Below are 19592 nucleotides of genomic sequence, written 5' to 3'. Positions count from 1 at the left end.
AAAAAACTCTAATAACCTTGTGTGGTATTAAGTTATTCTTGGTTATTCCTCCAAATTCCTCTACATTAAATTCAGGTGACCTTAGTAAGACTTGTTCGACTACAGAACAAGGCTTGGATCTTAGAACATCATAAAAAGCCTTATAGCTTCTGCTCAGATTCCAGCTACCCTAAAACCATCATGCTGGAAAGACCATGCGTACACATAGGCCCAACTGAGCTCAGCCTTCCAGCCTTCCTAGTCAAAGCACCAGATGTGTAAATAAAGCTGCTTAGAATCCTCCAGTCCTGCCCCCCTATTAGTTGAATACCATTAGTTGATAATGCTACATTTAACACAAGAATTGCCAAGACTTGCCCAAATTCCTGACCTTCAAGATTGAGAGATATAATAGAGTAATTGCTGGTTAAGCCACGGAATTTTAAGGTAGTTTGTTATACAGTGATAGATAACTGGAGCTCTTTTTTTTTTTTTTTCTTTGAGATGGAGTTTCGCTCTTATTGCCCAGGCTGGAGAGCAAAGGCACAATCTCGGCTCACTACAACCTCCGCTCCCAAGTTCAAGCGATTCTCCTGCCTCAGCCTCCCAAGTAGCTGGGATTACAGGTGCCCGATACCATGCCCAGCTGATTTTTATATTTTTAGTAGAGACGGGGTTTTGCCATGTTGGCCAGGTTGGTCTTGAACTCCTGACCTCAGGAGATCCCCCCACCTAGGCCTCCCACAATGCTGGGATTACAGGTGTGAGCCACCGTGCCCAGTCTGGAACTCTTAATTTTTATGATTATTTTCATATAGTTTGTGTATATTTTGTATGCCTCTACTCTTCAATTAAAGATTTTTATGTGCTTCGAGGAAATCTTGTATAACGAATCTTTCTTGGATCAAATGAAGTCATCTAATACTTATCAAGATGAACGACTGTCATGGGCTTCTGGTGCCTTCCAACAAAATCAACCATAAGGAAGAAAAAAACAGAAGTAAATCTGGATTCCAAGAACAATAATGGCAGCAACAACAAAAAAGAATAAAAACTGCTGGTAATACCAAAAGCTGTACTTAACTTTTCTGAAAGGAAACTGGTAACCTGGAGCCAGAAGCAAAGGGAAGCAGAGGTAGGACCAGCAGAGAGATATGCTAAAAGCCCTTTAAGATTCTCCCTTTCCCTTCCCCTTGATTGCCCCTTAGCCACAGAAATTGGCAGCAACAGCCTAGATGTCTTTGTCAGCAGGATAAAATCAGGGTGGCACAAAAGCCTTAGGGAGGGAAGCTCAGGAAAACAGATACAGACTAATAAGCCATCCTCTTGGCATTCACTCTTCCTGCCCCTCTGTGCCCCTACCACAAGGGGCAGGGGAGCTACAGGGCTGGTAGTGAGTTATAATCTAAGGAGATAACCTCTTTCCAGTATCCAATATTATTTATTTATAAGAGTTTAAAAACAAATCCCAATCAGAATTTGCCTGATGCAGTAGCAGCCAACAGAAGAACTTGACAGCACTTCAGTGGTGCCAAGTGGCTAACTGACCTGGGTCCCAAGTCCTTCCTCTCCTTAAACTCACCTGGACATAAATTCCCTAACAGATATCATTAGATTAAGTGACTAATACACCCCAAGGGACACAGACAAATAGACACATCTAGAACATAAAACTATTATGAAAGAAAGATGACTCACTAAACAACTTATGCCATCTGAAGCAGCCATTACTGGAATGAATGATCCAGGAATGTGTCCCTAAGAAGTCAATGGAAGATGTAAGTATATGAAGCCAAAACAAGAAACCATGAAAAAGAATCAAGTGGAAATACTAAATATGAAAAACAGACAATATCCAGACAACAGAGTTCCAGAAAGAGGGAAGGAAATGAAACATTTCTAGGGAAGAATAAACATTTCAAGAAATAATAACTCCCCAGAATTAAAGATAAAAGAACTCAAGAGTGTAAAGCCTCAAACAGCCAAATAACAGAAGAGCCCATTCCTAGAAAATTTAAGATTATCAAAGAAAAAAATCTCAAAGGCTGGAAAAAAAGAACAGAGTAATGTCAAAAGCAAAAGAATAAGATTAATATTAGATATCACCAAAAGTGACACTGGACACAGGATGAGGTAGTGTAAATCCACAATCCTTTATCCATAATCCTTGCAGCAGGGGTTTTTTCAGAATTCAGAAATGCTATGGTTTGAATGTATCCCCCCAAAAAACATGCATTGGAAACGAAAACCCCCAAAAGATTAATGCTGTCATCATATTTAAGACTATGTGCCCCATTTTGATGGGTTCATTATAAAAGGGCGAGTTCTATCTCCTCACTCATGCTCTCTCTCTCCCTTCTGCCTTCTGCCGCAGCAACACGTTGTCCCCTTGATCTTGGACTTTCCAGCCCGCCAAACCATGAGCCAATACATTTCTGGTTCATTATAAATTACCCAGTCCGTGGTATCTTGTTATAGCAGCACAAAATAGACTAAAACAATGATTTTTCAGATTATATAAAGATAATATGGTGTGTGTATGTATATCACATATTATGTAACATCCACAACAGCATCTAAGGAACTAACCCGTAATTTAACTCATTAATATCTTGAAGCAAAATCTATAAACATTAACACTAAATGAGATGAATAAAATGCGTAAGTAGCCTCATACCACTTTGGTTTGGGTGTTGTAGTCAAATAAATTATGAAAAACCATTTGGTTCTTTGATTTTAAAATACCAGGAAAGGGACTCTTGACCTGTATTTTAAAAGTCTTGAACTAAAATAACTTTAATCTTAGAATTTTACATCCAAAACATCCTTCCAATATGATGTGAAGACAAAAATATTTTCAACATATGAAGACTCAGACGGTCACATAAAGCCCAGTAACTACACATTTGGAAGAATACTCAAAAGAAAAAGAAATATAGGAGGTACTCCAAGAGATAAAGAAAGTACTCCAAGAGACAAAGAAAGGCCGGGCGCGGTGGCTCACGCCTGTACTCTCAGCACTTTGGGAGGCTTAGGCAGGCAGATCACAAGGTCAGGAGATCGAGACCATCCTGGCTAACATGGTGAAACCCTATGTCCACTAAAAATACAAAAAATTAGCCGGGCGTGGTGGCAAGCACCTGTAGTCCCAGCTACTTGGGAGGCTGAGGCAGGAGAATGGCATGAACCCGGGAGGCGGAGCTTGCAGTGAGCCAAGACTGCACCACTGCACTCCAGCCTGGGCGACAGAACGAGACTCCATCTCTAAAAAAAAAGAGACAAAGAAAGTAAAAGTAGTCAAATATCTTAGTAGCCATAAAAAGTGATCTAAAACACCAGCACTATACTCACTGGGGATGGGGAGTTAGGAGATACCTTAAAAGAAGGTATGAGAATGCTGGAGTATCTGTCATATTTAGGGGAAGAAAAAGTCATTTTAAAAGTAAGAAATATACAGAAGTAAACTGAGGAATGGGTCTAAAAGGTAATCATCATAAAAACAAAAACAGAAAAAATTTCAACTTACCCAATGAAAAGCAGGAATGGAGTTAGGCAAAAGGGAAAGGGATGAAAATTAAACCCAATTGGAACAGTAATTACAATAATGTAAATGAGTTGAACCTGCCAATTTAAAGACAAATTGGTATAAAAAAAATTTTATGCTAGGTTAAAAAAATGACACAGCAATATGAGAAATATTTAAGAAAGGATAAACCAAACAAATATGAGCCACAATAAAGCTAACACAGCAATCTTAACAAAATTTAAGGCAGGCCAACCATGGTGTCTTATGCCTGTAAAGCACTTTGGGAGGCCAATGCAGAATGATTGAGTTCAGGAGTCCAAGACCAGCCTAGCCAACATAGGCAGACTCTGTCTCCCTAAAAAAATAAACATAATAAATAAAAAGTAAATATAACAAAATTTAAGGTAAAAAAAAATCAAGAAGGACAAAGTGAGATATTACATATTTATAAAAACAGTAGAACAAAACCACATAATCATCATGAACACATCCACATCAAACAAAGTTTCAATATAGGTCAAACAACTGTAGAAAATGCAGGGAGAAAAAGCTAAAATCAACTGCAGTTGGGAATATTAACACTCAACTGATCAAAAACAGTATAAGCAGATATGTTGAAGATTCAAGCAATAAAATCAGAGAATACATATTATTTGCATAAGCACACAGCATATACACAGATAGGTCATATAACAGCCCAAAAAGCATGGCCCAAAACACAAGATCAATACCATACACACTGCATTATCTTACAACAATGGGACAAAACTAGAAATTAATGACAAAAAGATGGTTTTAAAAATCTCATTTGGAAACTAAATATATTACTAACTCAGATTAAAAAGTAAAAACATTAAGAAAACTTTAAAATACTCAAACGTCAACGGTAATGAAAATTCAAGACTACCCTCTAACTGGATCAATTTTGCTGACTTGGTCACTCCTGAACCAATTGCTGCGGCCAAAGTAATGGTATGAGCCAACAGGTCCCCAGAACTAAAACTAGGATTAGGCTGATTTGCTTAGGCCAACGGGAATCTACAAATACAATGGAAGAAGCAGGGGGTAGTGAGAGGGAAATCTGATTATCATATTAGGAAGAGGAAAGAAGAGATATATGCAACAGCAGGGAGACAACAATGCTGACAGAACTTTAACTCCAGTTCAGCCACCATTCTCAAAGGTTAATTACTGATCATATAAAATGAGATGGGATCTCAGTTTCCTTGGGTAAAAAATGAACACGATATTTAAGAGTCCCTTTAGTTCTATCAGTTGTTTCGTTCAGGCTAAAATAGAGCCTGGCACATATTATGCCATTTGGTGTGAGTGTAAAGAATGAATAGGAAGTTTACCACACTCAATTTTGAGAGATTCCTAGGACTACCACTTAAAAAAAAAAAAAAAAAAAAAAAGCCTAATGGATGTCCAATAGATAAATGGGAAAAGGACACAAATTTTAAAATCCACAAAGGGGAAGCTGGTAAGCTGCTTTTAAAATATTCCAAGTTTCTAATTTAAAAAGTGAAAATTAAAACAAAAAATTCAACTACCATTTCTTATCTATTCAAATATTCAATGTTGATAAAGAAGCAGAGAAACTGGCAACTGCATACACACTATAATAGCTGTGTAGATTGGTAGTGCTCTTAGAAAGTATTCAAAATTTTCAAATTTAATGCATCAGTATCACTTCTGGAAATCCAGAAGTAATCCTGACTAGTCCAAAAGAAACCTGACTAGTCCAAAAGAAAGCAAAATACCTATACACACAAAAATGTTTTCTTGCAATATTTCTTACTATAAGAGGGAAAACTCCGACACAACCTAAACACGTAACAATGAGGTAATAATTAAATTATGGTTAAATAACAGATTATGTAGGTATTGTCACAGTATTCAGAGAATATATTTAACAAATTTTATTATTTAAGGGCATCTAAAGAGTCCAGTAACTATGAGAAATTTACTTTAAAACTGATATAAGCATTTGATTTTTAAAGTTTAAAACCTAAAATCTTGTTTCTAAACTTTATCTGACAAATTTTGTACCCCATGTTTTGAAAACATCTGGACTTCACCAAGAATGGGCCAAGAATAATTACATTTTGGGTATAATTCACAGAAATATTAACTTCCAAGAGTATCTGGGGTTTTTTATCCTAAAGAAGATAATATAGCTACTCTTATTGAGCATGCAGCTTATGAGCTTTCAGGCTTTTTAAAAAATATGTGTGGAAAAATTTCAGTATCTACTATGCCAAAGAAAGTATTGGTCTTATTTTTACTACATGGTTTATATTTTTATCTGTTTCATTAGCTCAGCTCCACATGAGACCAGTGCCTGCCCCGATTTCTGGAATGCTGCCCCAATTCTTTTCTCCTAGGCCTTGTTGCCAGGGTTGCAGCTGCACAACCAATTCTTATTAAAATGTAAGTCTTTGAAATGCAGGTCTATGGAAAGGGATATAAAGGATTTCATTATCTTTTCTCAAAACTCACAATGAGGATTAAACTCCCACCCTTCCCAAGCCATACCACTACTTGTGCCCTTCTCTACCAAGTCACACACCAAATATAAAGAAGACAGCAGCTCAGCCTTAAATATCCAAATAAAAACAGCCATGAAGGAGAGAGCTGCACAGTAATGAACCTTAAGGTCTGGCAAAAGTTATTTAAAAATGACTTCTAATACTCACGATGTAGTCATAGGCTACAGCTGGATATTCATACAGTGATGTGATTTTAGAAATAATACTTCTAAAGAATATTTGCAAGAAAAAACAGATACTCCACAATAACAATTTCAGAATAATGTCAGCAACTTCAAGTCAGAAAAACAAGAGCTGTAAGTAATTTACTCAAAATGTAAAATACTTTATAAGCTATTAATTTTGTTGTGGAACACTCACATCCCTAAAATTTTCTTGAAAAAGCAGGAAAAAATTTAAGGACAATTTACATTCCTTTCCATTTTTTACTAGAATCTCATGTACTTTTGTCTCTGGATAAAATTCTTAACAACTGATCTTGCTCTTGAACAATTTATGATTAAATTCATCTTGTGAGAAAAGTTAACACACACTGTCAAAACCATACAGAAAAAACTATTTTCAATTAAAAGTAAACAAACAGATCAAACCCTCTCATGTAAAGTAAAATGACACAGAGTTTTTTATTAAAACACATTATTTTGAATGTTCGTACACCACTGGAATCCTAACATGCAGAACCTTAGAATTTTAACTGTGTTAGGGAAAAGAATTAAGGTTAGCAATGCTACCTGGGGTTAAGTATACATATCCTAGTCTGCTCCCTAGGTGACTCACTCGTAGTTAAATACAAAAAAAAAAAAAAGAAAAAAAAAGAAAGAGATAAGAGGTACAATCCCTTGAGGATCTTATTACATGCACTTCAAGTTACAGAAACAAAGCACATTGAGATACAATTCTAAAAAGTGGCTACTAGTTGTATTTTTTAGTAATAAAACTGAAATCATTAACTTAAATGTACTTCATAACTTCATAAGCTTTTTAAATATAGAAGAAATACATGATTAATAATACTTTAACATTAAAAATATAGATTGCAGGCCGGGCACAGTGGCTCATGCCTGTAATCCCAACACCTGAATGCCAAGGTAGAAGGATTGCTTGAGCCCAGGAGTTAGAGATGAGATTGGGCAACATAGGGAGACCCTGTCTCTATAAAAAAAAAAAAAAAAAAAAAGCCAGGTGTGGTGGCACATGCCTGTGGTCCCAGCTACCTGGAGGGCTAATATGGGAGGATTGCTTCAGCCCAGGAGGTTGAGGGTGCAGTGAGTCATGATTGTCCACTATACTCCAGCCTGAGCAACAGAGTGAAAGCCTGTCTCAAAAAGAACAAAGAAAAAAAAATTGGGGATCACCTTACGCCACTTAGGATGGCTACTCTGAAAGAAAACAAAACAGAACAAAAAAAAAAAACCACACACAGAAAATAAATGCTGGCAAAGATGTGAAGAAATTGGAATCTTTGTGCACTGTTGGTGAGATCATAAAATGGTACAACTGCTATAGAAAACATTATGACAGGTCCTCAAAAAATTAAAAATAGAAATCCTATCTACTTCTGCAATATATTTGGAAAAACTGAAGGCAGAGCCCTGAAGACATATTTGCCCACCCACATTCATACTAGCACTATTCACAATAGCCAAGAGGTAGAAGCAACCCAAATGTCCACCAACAGAAGAACAGATAAACAAACATACAATGGAATATTATTGGGCCTTAAAAAGGAAGGGCAGTGGCACATGCCTGTACTTCCAGCTACTTAGAAGACTGATGCCAGAGTACTGCTTGAGCCCATGACTTCAAGGCCAGCCTGGGCAATAAAGCAAGGTCTCATCTCTTTTAAAAATAAAAAATAAAAATAAAAAGGAAGGCAATTCTGTCATGCTATAAAATGGATGAGCCTTATGAACACTATACTAAATGAAATAAGCCAGTTACAAAAACATAAATACTGTATGATTCCACTTATATGAGGAATCTAAAGCAGTCAAATTCACAGAAACATAAAGTAGGTGGGTACTAGGGGATGGCAATAGGGAGAAATGAAAATTTGTTGTCTAATGAGCACAGAGTTTCAGTTTTGCAAAGTGAAAAAGTTCTAGAGGCTGGTTGCATAACAATGTGAACATACTTAACACTACTAAACTGTACACTCAGAAATGGATAAGATGATAAATTTTATGTGTCTTTTACCACTACCATAAAACACTTTTTCTTCTTCCAGCATGGTGGCTCACGCCTGTAATCCCAGCACTTTGGGAGACCGAGGAGGGTGGATCACGAGGTCAGGAGATCGAGACCATCCTGGTTAACATGGTGAAACTCTGTCTCTACTAAAAACACAAAAAATTTGCCGGGCACGGTGGTAGGCACCTGTAGTACCAGCTAGTCGGGAGGCTAAGGCAGGAGAATGGTAGGAACCTGGGAGGCGGAGCTTGCAGTGAGCCAAGATCTCACCACTGCACTACAGCCTGGGCGACACAGCGAGACTCTGTATCCAAAAAAAAAAAAAAATTTCTAATGTGGACTGGGGGTGACCTCACCCTTGGAGATTCTAACGAATTGAAAAAGATGAAAATTAGGTGAATCCTTTTTTTCCTTTTACCCAGTACGACACTTGATGATTTGGTGGGGAGGGGTTGATAGAATTAAGTTTCCCACCATTATCCTACCCACCCAGTTGTCCTCCCTCAATACAGCCCCTAATGTTAGCTTCTTGCACAGCCTTTCACAGATACTTTATGAATATACCAGCATATATGTATATTCTTTTTTTAAAATATTTTTATGTAGCATCATACATCACTGGCACCTTTTTCACTTAACACTTTATCTTAGAAATCAGGCAAGATCAGTAACATTTTAAAGAGATGAGATCTATGTTACCCACGCTGGATTTGAACTCCTGAGTTCAAACAATACTTCCCTATCAGCCTCCCAAATAACTAGGACTATCAGCATGTGCCACTACACCCAGCTAATATCAGTAACTTTTAAAAAACTGCCTCTTTTAAGTTTTAAGGGCTGCATTTTTATCTTACAGGTCGTCTTTCACAGACAGAAGTTGAGTTGTTTCTAATATTTTACTGCAAAGACTAACCCTTTATATTCACACAAGTGAGAATATGATGAACTAAACCCAAAAGCTACAGAATTTAACCATAAGATAAATTCCAAGAAGTGAAATTGATGTATTAAAGAGCATGTACATTTAAACGTTCAGTAGGCATTTTAAATTTTGGCAGATATTTTCCAATCTCCTAAAGGAATGTGCCAACTTATACTCCCTCTAATAAGGCATTAGAACACCTACATTTCTTTAAAAAAACATTTTCTAAGAAGGCTTCCCTAACTCCAAGAATATAAAGAAGAAAAAATCTATTTTCTTCCTCTGAAGATAAGGATCTGATTTTTTCTGATGGCTACCCAGCTATCATATTGCCAGAAAGAAAAAAAATAATTTTCTCCACTGATCTGATATGTGCTTTCATTATATTCTAAATTTCCATATGAATTTGGGACTTTTAAAATTCTGTACCACTGATCTATCTACCAGAATCATAATGTCTTAATTACTATAATTTTAGAATACATTTTTTCTTTTTTTTGAGACAGAGTCTTGCTCTGTCGCCCAGGCTGGAGTGCAGTGCCGTGATCTCAGCTCACTGCAACCCCCACCTCCCAGGTTCAAGTGATTCTCCTGCCTCAGCCTCCCAAGTAGCTCCTCCCAGCATGCACCACCATGCCTGGCTAATTTTTGTATTTTTAGTAGAGATGGGGTTTTCACCATGTTGGCCAGGCTGGTCTCTAACTCCTGACCTCAAATGATCCACCCGCCTCGGCCTCCCAAAGTGCTGGGATTACAGGCATAAGCCACTGCTGCCCAGCCAGAATACATTTTTAATATCTGGAAGAACTAGTTCTTTTGTTTTTTATCTTATTTATTCACTTATTTTTTGAGACATAGTCTCGCTCTGTCGCCCAGGCTGGAGTGCAGTGGCACAATCTCAGCTCTATGCAACCTCCACCTTCCAGATTCAAGCTATTCTCCCGCCTCCACCTCCTGAGTAGCTGGGATTACAGGCATGTGCCACCACTCCTGGCTTAATATTTTTTTTTCTATTTTTAGTAGAGATAGGGTTTCATTATGTTGGCCAGGATGGTCTCAAACCCCTGACCTCAAGTGATCCGCCCACCTTGGCCTCCCAAAGTGTTGGGGTTACAGGTGTTAGCCACCACACCCAGTCTAGTTCCTTTTTTAAATGTTCATTCTTTTAAATAATTTTTCTGGATAATCTTCCTTATTTTTGTCCTTATAAATTTTAGATTCAACTAATCTTTAAAAATTCTTTTAAAAATGTTATTGGAATGCTATAGACTGGAAGAGAACAATATTTTTCAGATACTGAATTACGATGGTGAGTTTCTAAGTATTCTTTTGGGTCTTGGGTGATTCTGCTATAAGAGATCCATTTTTTGAGCAATACTGCATGTCAAAGTAAACAGTAGTGGTGCTTGGTAAGGGGCAAAGGAAGCCATTATACAGAGTGCGAGCTGTGTCTACAGGGGGACAACAGCCTAACTATATTAGGTATCAATACAAATTTATCCTTGTTGAGAAGACCAAGAAAATCTCTTCACAGAGGCAGAAACTATACTCCAAACCACTTTCTATGGCCCCAGGGTAAGAAAACAACTGCAGCTGAAGTAAGTGGTTTAGAATTCCATTCCATACAAGAACTCAAAATTAGTGGTGTACTATAGGCTTGGAAAACCAGAAGGAAGTGAGGCGCTGAGGGTGGGGGTAAAAGTCACATTGACCTTTCTCCTACCTTCCACTCCCAACTCATTCCAGCACTTTGGGAGGCTGAGGCAGGTGGATCACTTGAGGTTAGGAGTTCAAAACCAGCCTGGTCAACATGGTGAAACCCCGTCCCTACTAAAAACACAAAAAAAACTTGGCCAGGCACGGTGGTGGGCACCTGTAATCTCAGCTACTCAGGAGGCTGAGGCAGGAGAATCGCTTGAACCCAGCAGGCAGAGGTTGCAATGAGCTGAGATTGCGCCACTGCACTCCAGCCTGGGCAACAGAGCAAAACTGTCTCAAAAAAAAAAAAAAAAAAGAAAGAAAGAAAAAGAATGCATTATCTGCCAACCTGCACATCTGTGTCAGAGGTCTCCTTGCCTAACCACAATTCAAGTTTTAATAAGTCCCTTGAGTTCTTATTATACACGTGCATAATTGAGGGTTGAGAAGGATGTATCAGCTAGGATGTTTTCACAAAAATATAAGAGAAAATCCAAAGCCAGTTGAATTAAACATGAAATTTACTGGCTCATGCAACTGTAAGTTTACAGGTACAGCAGCTTCAGGGAAGGGTTGATCTGGCAGCTCAAATGGAGTAACTAGGGCATGGCTTTTCTTTGCTCTACTCATTCTGTGTTGGCTTCTTAATCAACTAGCTTTCCTTTCATGGTCAAAAGATAGCTGCCAGGAATTCAATAACTATGTTTTCAGGTTGAAATTCACAAAAACATAAGTGACTTCATCTCAGCATTCCTAGCAAATATCCTCAGCATTCCTAGCAAATATCCTAAGATTCACTCTGCTTGATCTAGCTTAGGGTGCATGCCTGCCATGACTGCCTTAGACAGGAAACATGTCCCATTCCAACAAAATATATATGAAATACAGCACATTAAAGCTGACCTTAATGATTTAAATTTCCTGTATTACTAAATAATGGTACTACTGCATTTAAATTGATGGGTAAAGCACATCATACAACTTTCTCTATCTTCTTAAAAAGTTATTCTCCTGGCTGGGCATGGTGGCTCACACCTTCAATTCCCACACTTTGGGAGGTCAAGGCAGGTAGATCTCCTGAGCCCAGGAGTTCAAGACCAGCCTGGACAACATGGTAAAACCCTGTCTCTACAAAAAATATAAATTGGCTGGGCATGGTGGTGCATAACTGTAGTCCCAGCTAGTTGGGAGGCTGAGACAGGAGGATCACTTGAGCCCAGGAGGCAGAGGTTCCTAGCATCTTGGGCTCAAATACACAGGCAAAGAGCCAAGATCACACTCCAGCCTGGGCAACAGAGTGAGACCCTGTCTCAAAAAAAGAAGAAGAAAAAAAAGGTATTCTCCCAGATTTTCATCAGAATTCATCAAGAGAAAAAAAAAAAAAGTGAATTCTTCCCTGAATGTAAATTTCTTTTTGAAGGATTCAAAATATACTACCAGATTACCTGGTAAAATCGTAACACAGGTTTTTTATCTTTTTCCTTTTACCACAACTGAAAGTAACACCATAGATTTTCAAGAAGAAAAAGAGGTTCTTATTCCATACTTTTTCAAGATTATAATAACAAGATTTAAAAGAAAAGATAGAAGAAAACATTTATATCTAGAGCCAAGCCAAAAAAAAAAAAAGTGATTTGTTTCACAGAGCTTTAAAACATAAGCAACTAGATCATCTATCCTATGGCCCAAGATCCCTCTTACTACATCACTGCCAAACTTCCCCCCACCTCCCCCAAACACTGAGTCCTAAGAACAGAGTGGGGATGCACACTTTAAGGAATCTTTCTGTGAATATGCATTCCAAAGCCAAATACAAATTATTCCTGAATTATGCTTCTTACTATTGATGTACCCCATTCCTATAGTTATCACAGAAAATAGAAGGCAAACTATTCTGTTTTTACAATAAAGAAGAAAGTGAAATTCCATTTATTAGATTGAAAGCCAATACTCAAACATGAAGGAGAGAACCTGGTTTGGATGGTAAAGTTGGACAAAAACAAAAGGCAATATTGTCTGGAGTAGAACTAACCACTTAAACATGTGTTACATACTGGAAGTCTTAAAGAAAAAACAAATTTCACTCATAATCCTGGAGGGAAGCAGTGTGGTTAAAGAAAAGAATGTGAATTTAAAAAAAAAAAAATCTCTGTAATTATTAGATTCTATGGATTGGTTTTTCAAACACTTATCAAGTAATTCAGTTAAGCAAACATGTATTGATGACATCATTAAGAAGTATTAGAGTCAGATACAATAGGAATATAAACATACCCCTTGACTTCATAAAGCTTGTAAGGGGTTACAAAGAACATGATCAAGTAGAAATGTGTGTGACACTAAAAAACATGGCTTTGGGTAATCAAAAAAGGAAGAAATCAAATCTAAATAATTTCTATAGCAAATAACAGGAAATCTCAAGGCAAAACTGCTTAAACAATAAGACAATTCAGGTAAAGTGGCTATAGGCATGGTAAATGGAACTCTAGTTCTACTTTTCTCCAGTTCCCTTGGTTCTCCCTCCTTCACATAAGGCATCACCTTCAGGCTACTAAAAAGATGGCTCCAGCACTTCCACACACATCACATCCAGATAATATCAGCTCTGCGGAGAACAGGGACCATCTGTTTTCTTCCTTTTCTCAAAAGCAAGAAAGATTTCCCCAAAAGCCTCTTGCAGATGTCCCTTTTGTCTCTCATCGGACAAAACTGTTTCTCATGTCCATTCCTAAAACAACACTCCGAAACAGAATGAGACCTACCACAACTAAGATTAGAATGGATGCTGGTAACTATCATGACCATCATTTCAGCGCTGGCTGAGTATTTCAAATACAGTATTTCAGGCCTTGGACTGAAGAAAATAATAGAGAAAAATGCCTAGGCAAAGGTAAGGATGTGCCTAACTGGAAGAAGAAAGCCAAACTCTGAAATCAGACATTAAACATGGTGTTAGGGATAAAGAATTCCCTTAAACTGCACTGCTGTCCTCCCCTGTAATATAAAAATTAACGTCAGCAAATGCTAAGAATGTAGAAGAAATCATCCTCTTTTTATGGAAGGGTTTAGGTTATTTAATTATCAGTGGAGATAATCAGACTTACCACTCATCAATGGAATAACACATTCAGCTACTTCTGGGTTAAGAACATTCCATATTATGCATACAGATGACTCTGTAGATTCACTGTCAGTAGTTATTCCTTGCAGATTTCTTCTCATTTGGGTTCCAGGTTTCACTCAAAAATTCACACACTCAAAACTGGCCCTATCTGCAAATGAAAGTATGCAATTAGGAGGCAAAAAGCTACAGAGAGCAATTCCCCCTCCCCCATCTATCATTAACTGATCCATATAAAGACTGAACTCAAACACTAGACTCACTAAGCACAATGTTTAACCTAAGCAACCTGCATTTCAACACCATAATGTGCTTATTATACATAGTTACCACACTTTTCCCACCATATACATTTATTGTTGCTTCCACAGTATATCTACCCACCGGGCAGAATCCAGCAGACAGATACCTTTGGTGGACCCACACTAGGTTGGTCTGCATGGTTAAAGGATAACTGCCTACATTTATAAATCAGGACTTCACATGAAAATCCAGATTTCAGACCTCTCTTGAAAAATCAGAATATCTAGCAATACTGGCCCCACATTCCCATATGGAAACAATCTTCTGGAGCTGATTAGCAGCTAACTAACCCTGTGGATGGGGCTTTGCAGTTCTCCACAGAAGTCGCCACTCTCCTTTACAATACAACCTGGCTCACAGTTACTTGTCTGTACCCTGCAGGCATCTGAGCTTGCAAACTCTGCTATGTATTTCTACCAGCTCCCAGAGAACATTTTATTATTGTCATAGCCAAGCATATTTTTCTGCCTGGAGGATACAATATACCATAAGGCGATAACAAACATGGACTAAGAGTCAGAAGCTGGAGTTCAAATTCTGCAAATGACTAGTTGTGTGACCTCAGGTCTGTTTTTAACCTAAGATATAGTTCATTTAAAAGCATCCAAATAAACCTATAAGCCTTTTCACAGTAGACAAAACATGCCGAAAATCTAACATGTCCAACCTGAATTGACAATACTAAATCCATTGCTTCCTCAGTCTTCATCATCTCAATAAATCACACCATAATCCACATAACTTTCGCTCAAGCCACAAACATAAAGTCCTTACCACATACTCTCCCTTGTCTTCCAGAGCCATCACCAAGGCAATTGGTTCTCCCTCCAAAATACATAATTTGAACAGATTCTTAGAATTCCAGCCATAAAAACAAAGAGCAATTCATCCTTCAGAATCAATTACTTTGCTGAAATTGCCTATAAATTTAACACCTTAAATAATGGTAGCTTGAAGTGTCAAGGTTTCATATTATGAGGAATACTAGTACTTCATTAAAGGAAAAATGAATTTCATTAAAGGAAAAATGAAAAACATTGGGGATGCTGCATCTCACTCCTTGCAAGACATTGATATTACATTTTATAAACTTACACATTTCTTCAACTCTAAACTGACAGTGAACCAACAGGCTACGCTAACTCTGATAATGAAATTAGGAAAACCAAAAGACTACTATCAACAGAATAAATAAGTTTAGGAAGGTTGCAGGATCAATACTCAAAAATCAAGATTAATACTCAAAAATCAATTCTATTTCTATAGAACAACTGTACAAAGAATAATCAGAAGCCAGGCACGGTGGCTTGTATCTACAATCCCAGCACTTTGGGAGGCCAGAATGGGAGGACTGCTTGTGGCCAGGATTTTAAGACCAGCCTGAAATACCTAGGGAGACCCTGTCTCAACAACAACAACAAAAACGTTTTAAGTTAACCAGGCATGGTGCAGCATGCCTGTAGTCATAGCTACTCAGGAGGCTGCGGTGGGAGGATTACTTGAGCCCAGGAGTTCGAGGTTACAGTGAGTTATGATTGTGCCACTGAGCTCCAACATCGAGAACACAGCCAGATCCTGTCTCCAAAAAAAAAGAAAGAAAGAAAAAAAAAAAAGGACAATCATTTAAAAAATAATTTCATTTGTAGTATAAAAATATGAATTATGAAGAAATTATCAAATTATGTGCAAAAACAGAGAGTAATATTATGTTCCTAGATCAGTGAAGTCAATGATGTTAACATGTCAATTCTCCCCAATTTGATCAATACAGTCAACACAATTCTAATAAAAATCCCAGCTGATCTTTTTGTAGAAGAAACTGGCATGTTTATTCCAAAATCCTACAGTTTAGTCAGGCATGGTGGTGCACACCTGTAATCCCAGCTACTTGAAAGGCTGAGGCAGGAGGATCACTTAAACCCAGGAGACAGAGGTTGCAGTGAGCCAAGATCATGTCACTGCACTACAGCCAGGGTAACAGAGTGAGACTCTGCCTCAAAATAAATAAAATAAATTAATTAAATAAAATCATATGGAAATGTCACAGAGCTAGATCAATCAAAATGGCTTTTAAAAAGGGCAAAAATTTTGGAAGCCTTATACAACCAGAATATAAGGTTTATTATAAAGCTACAAAAACATTGTACTAGCATGTGGAGAGACTTAACAGGTTAATACAACAAGAGTGAGAGTCCAGAAATACAACTACACACATGTGGTCAACTTATTTTCCATAAGGGTACAAAGGCAATCCAGTAGAGAAAGGACAGCTTTCTCAGCAAATGAAGCTGGAACAACTGAATATTCATACTGCACACCAAAATTAACTCAAAATCAATCACAGACCTAAAGGTAAAACCATAAAACTTCCATAAAATCTTTGTGGCCTTATCTTAGGCAAAGATTAGTAAACTAAAACACAAAAGCATAATCCACTTAAAAAAGACAAAGTAATAATTTCATTCAAATACTAATTTCTGCTATCTGTAAGACACTATTAACAGAATGAAAGATAAGCCTCAGAAATAAAAGGCATCCAAATAGAAAAGGAAGAAGAGAGGGGCCAGGTGCGGTGGCTCACGCCTGTAATCCCAGCACTTTGGGAGGCCAAAGTGGGCAGATCACGATGTCAGGAGATCGAGACCATCCTGGCTAACATGGTGAAACCCTCTCTCCACTAAAAATACAAAAAAATCAGCCAGGCGTGGTGGCGGGCACCTGTAGTCCCAGCTACTCGGGAGGCTGAGGCAGGAGAATGGTGTGAACCTGGGAGGCGGAGCTTGCAGTGAGCCGAGATCCGCACCACTGCACTCAGCCTGGGTGACAGAGCAAGGCTCCAACTTAAAAAAAAAAAAAAAGAAAGAAAAGGAAGAAGAGAAATTGTATGTTTGCTGACGACATTATCTTATATGTAGAAAACCCTAAAGATTCCACCAAAAAACTGTTAGAACTGATAAACGAAGTAAAGTTGCAGGGTACAAAATCAACAGACAAAAATCAGTAGCATTTCTTTACACTAACAACTAATAATCTTGAAAAAAAATTAAGAAATCAATTCTATTCACAATAGCCTCCAAAGAGTATATATATTTAGGAGTAAAGTTAACCAAGGAGGTGAAAGATCTGTATGCTGAAAACTGTAAAATATTGATGAAAGAAACTGTAGACAATACAAATAAATGTAATGGTATCCCATGTTCAGGGATTGGAATCATTAATATTGTTAAAATGTCTACAGTACCCAAAGCAATTTACAGATTCAATGCAATCTCTATCAAAATTCCAATGTTGTTTTTCACATAAATAGAAAAAAGAATCCTAAACTTCATATAAAACCACAAAAGACGTCAAACAGACAAAGCAATCTTGAGCAAAACAAAGCTGGAGACATCACACTACCTAGCTTCAAAATCTACTACAAAGCTATAGTAATCAATACAGAATGTACTGGCATAAAAACAGAAACACTGACCAATAGAACAGGATAGAAAGCCCAGAAATAAACCTACAAATTATGGTCTACTGGCTTTCAACAAAATTACCAAAAACACACAACAGAGAAAGGACAGTCTCTTCAATACAGTAGTCTCCCCTTATCTGTGAGGGATACGTTCCAAGACCCCCTGCGGACAGGAACCCTAGATATACTATGTTTATTCAATCTGATAAACTAGACAGCTACTAAGTGACTAATAAGCAGGTAGCATATACAGCATGGATATGCTGGACAAGTGATGATTCACTTCCCAGGCAGAACAAGGCAGGATGGCACAAGATTTCATCAAACTACTCAGGATGGCACATAACTTAAAACTTAAGAATTGTTTGTTTTCTGGAATTTTCCATACACTATTTTCAGATCATGGTTGATCAAGTTTAACTCAAACTGCAGAATGCAAAACCACAGATAATGTGAGACTACTGTAAATCATGCTGGGAAAACTGGATACCCACAAGCAAAATAATAAAATTGGACCATTAAATCACAACATATACAAAAATCAACTCAAAATGGATTAAAAACTTAAATGTAAGACCTGAAACTGTCGAACTTCTAGAAGAAAACATAGGAAAATAGTTACAAGACATTGGTCTGAGCAATTTTTAGATTTTTTTTTAGATATAACCCCAAATATGACAGGCAACAAAGGCAAAAATAAACAGGACTACATCAACTAAAAAGCTTCTGCACAGCAAAGGAAACAATTAATAGATTGAAGAGACAATCCACAGATTGAGAGAAAATGTTTAAAAATCATATATCTGATAAAGGGCTAATATCCAAATCCAAAATATACAAGGAACTCAAACTGAATAGCAAGAAAACAACTTAATCAAAAAATGGGCAAAGGACCCAACAGACACTTCTCAAAAGAAGACAGTAAACAGCTGAATCTCAGCAAATCACAAGCAGCCAAGCTTCCGTCAATCACAGGCTGCCAACTGAACAGAACATGTTCAAATAAGGCAAAAGAGGAGCTGTTAACTAATCAATCTATATACGTACTTGCTTCTCTTTTCTGTCTACACTTACTGCCCAGGTTGCACAGCACAGCTCTCTGAACCTTTTCTGGTTGAGTGCTGCCCAATTCATGTATCATTCTTCGCTCAAATAAATTCTGCTACATTTACATTGTGTAAAGTTTTTCTTTTAACATAGAGACAAAAACTGAAAGAATTCATCAACTGGTGAATGGATAAACCTGTAGTATACAATATTCTCAAAAAAAAAAAAAGAATGATTGTATACACCCATCAACATGGATAAATCTCAAAATAATTATGCTGAGTCAAAGAAGCCACAAAGAGTATATACTATATAATACATTTATACAAAATTCTAGAAAAAAGAAACTAATCTCTAGTGATCGAAAAGCAGATCAGCTAATTTCCTAGGAATGTGGGTAGGTGCGCAAAAGGAGGGCCTACAAACAGCTGAGAAGAAACTTTCGGGGTATTAGGTATTTCCAGTATCTTCAGTGTGGTTATGATTTCACAGGAATATACATATGCCAAAATTTATCACGCTGAACACTTTAAATATATGCATTCAATTTTATGTTTAAAACAATGTGATTACATATTAATAACCGGTAGCAAGCCGGGTTAAAATGAAAAGCAAGATCCTTTTAATGCATTAAATTTGAAAATTATGGCCACAATCTTTCTCTTCAGAAAATAGCTCTTCCAAAAGTATAATATCTCAATGTTAAGGATCAGAAACAGTTACTAATCACAAAGAAAGCATATGCCAAAAACAGTACTCTAACTAACCTAGCATAATATAATTTGGCATGGAAA

General features: G+C 37.3%; 1 protein-coding gene across 6 annotated transcripts in view; it reads right to left on the bottom strand.

Annotated features, from left to right (window-relative positions):
- Positions 1-19592, bottom strand: part of CDC42SE2 (CDC42 small effector 2) — a 116907-nt gene that overhangs the window by 56732 nt on the left and 40583 nt on the right. For 5 of the 6 annotated variants that reach the window (XR_004183992.1, XR_004183991.1, XR_004183990.1 and 2 more), the window contains one exon: positions 13972-14139. The exons of the other annotated variant lie outside the window; for it this stretch is intronic. The gene's annotated coding sequence lies outside the window, so the exon portion shown is untranslated. The remainder of the gene's footprint in view (positions 1-13971; positions 14140-19592) is intronic. 6 annotated transcript variants of the gene reach the window in all.

The sequence above is a fragment of the Papio anubis genome, chromosome 5 (genome assembly GCF_008728515.1).
Source record: "Papio anubis isolate 15944 chromosome 5, Panubis1.0, whole genome shotgun sequence".
NCBI classification, from domain to species: domain Eukaryota; kingdom Metazoa; phylum Chordata; class Mammalia; order Primates; family Cercopithecidae; genus Papio; species Papio anubis.
Note: the sequence above shows the minus strand (reverse complement) of the source record. Positions and strands in the feature narration are given on the sequence as shown.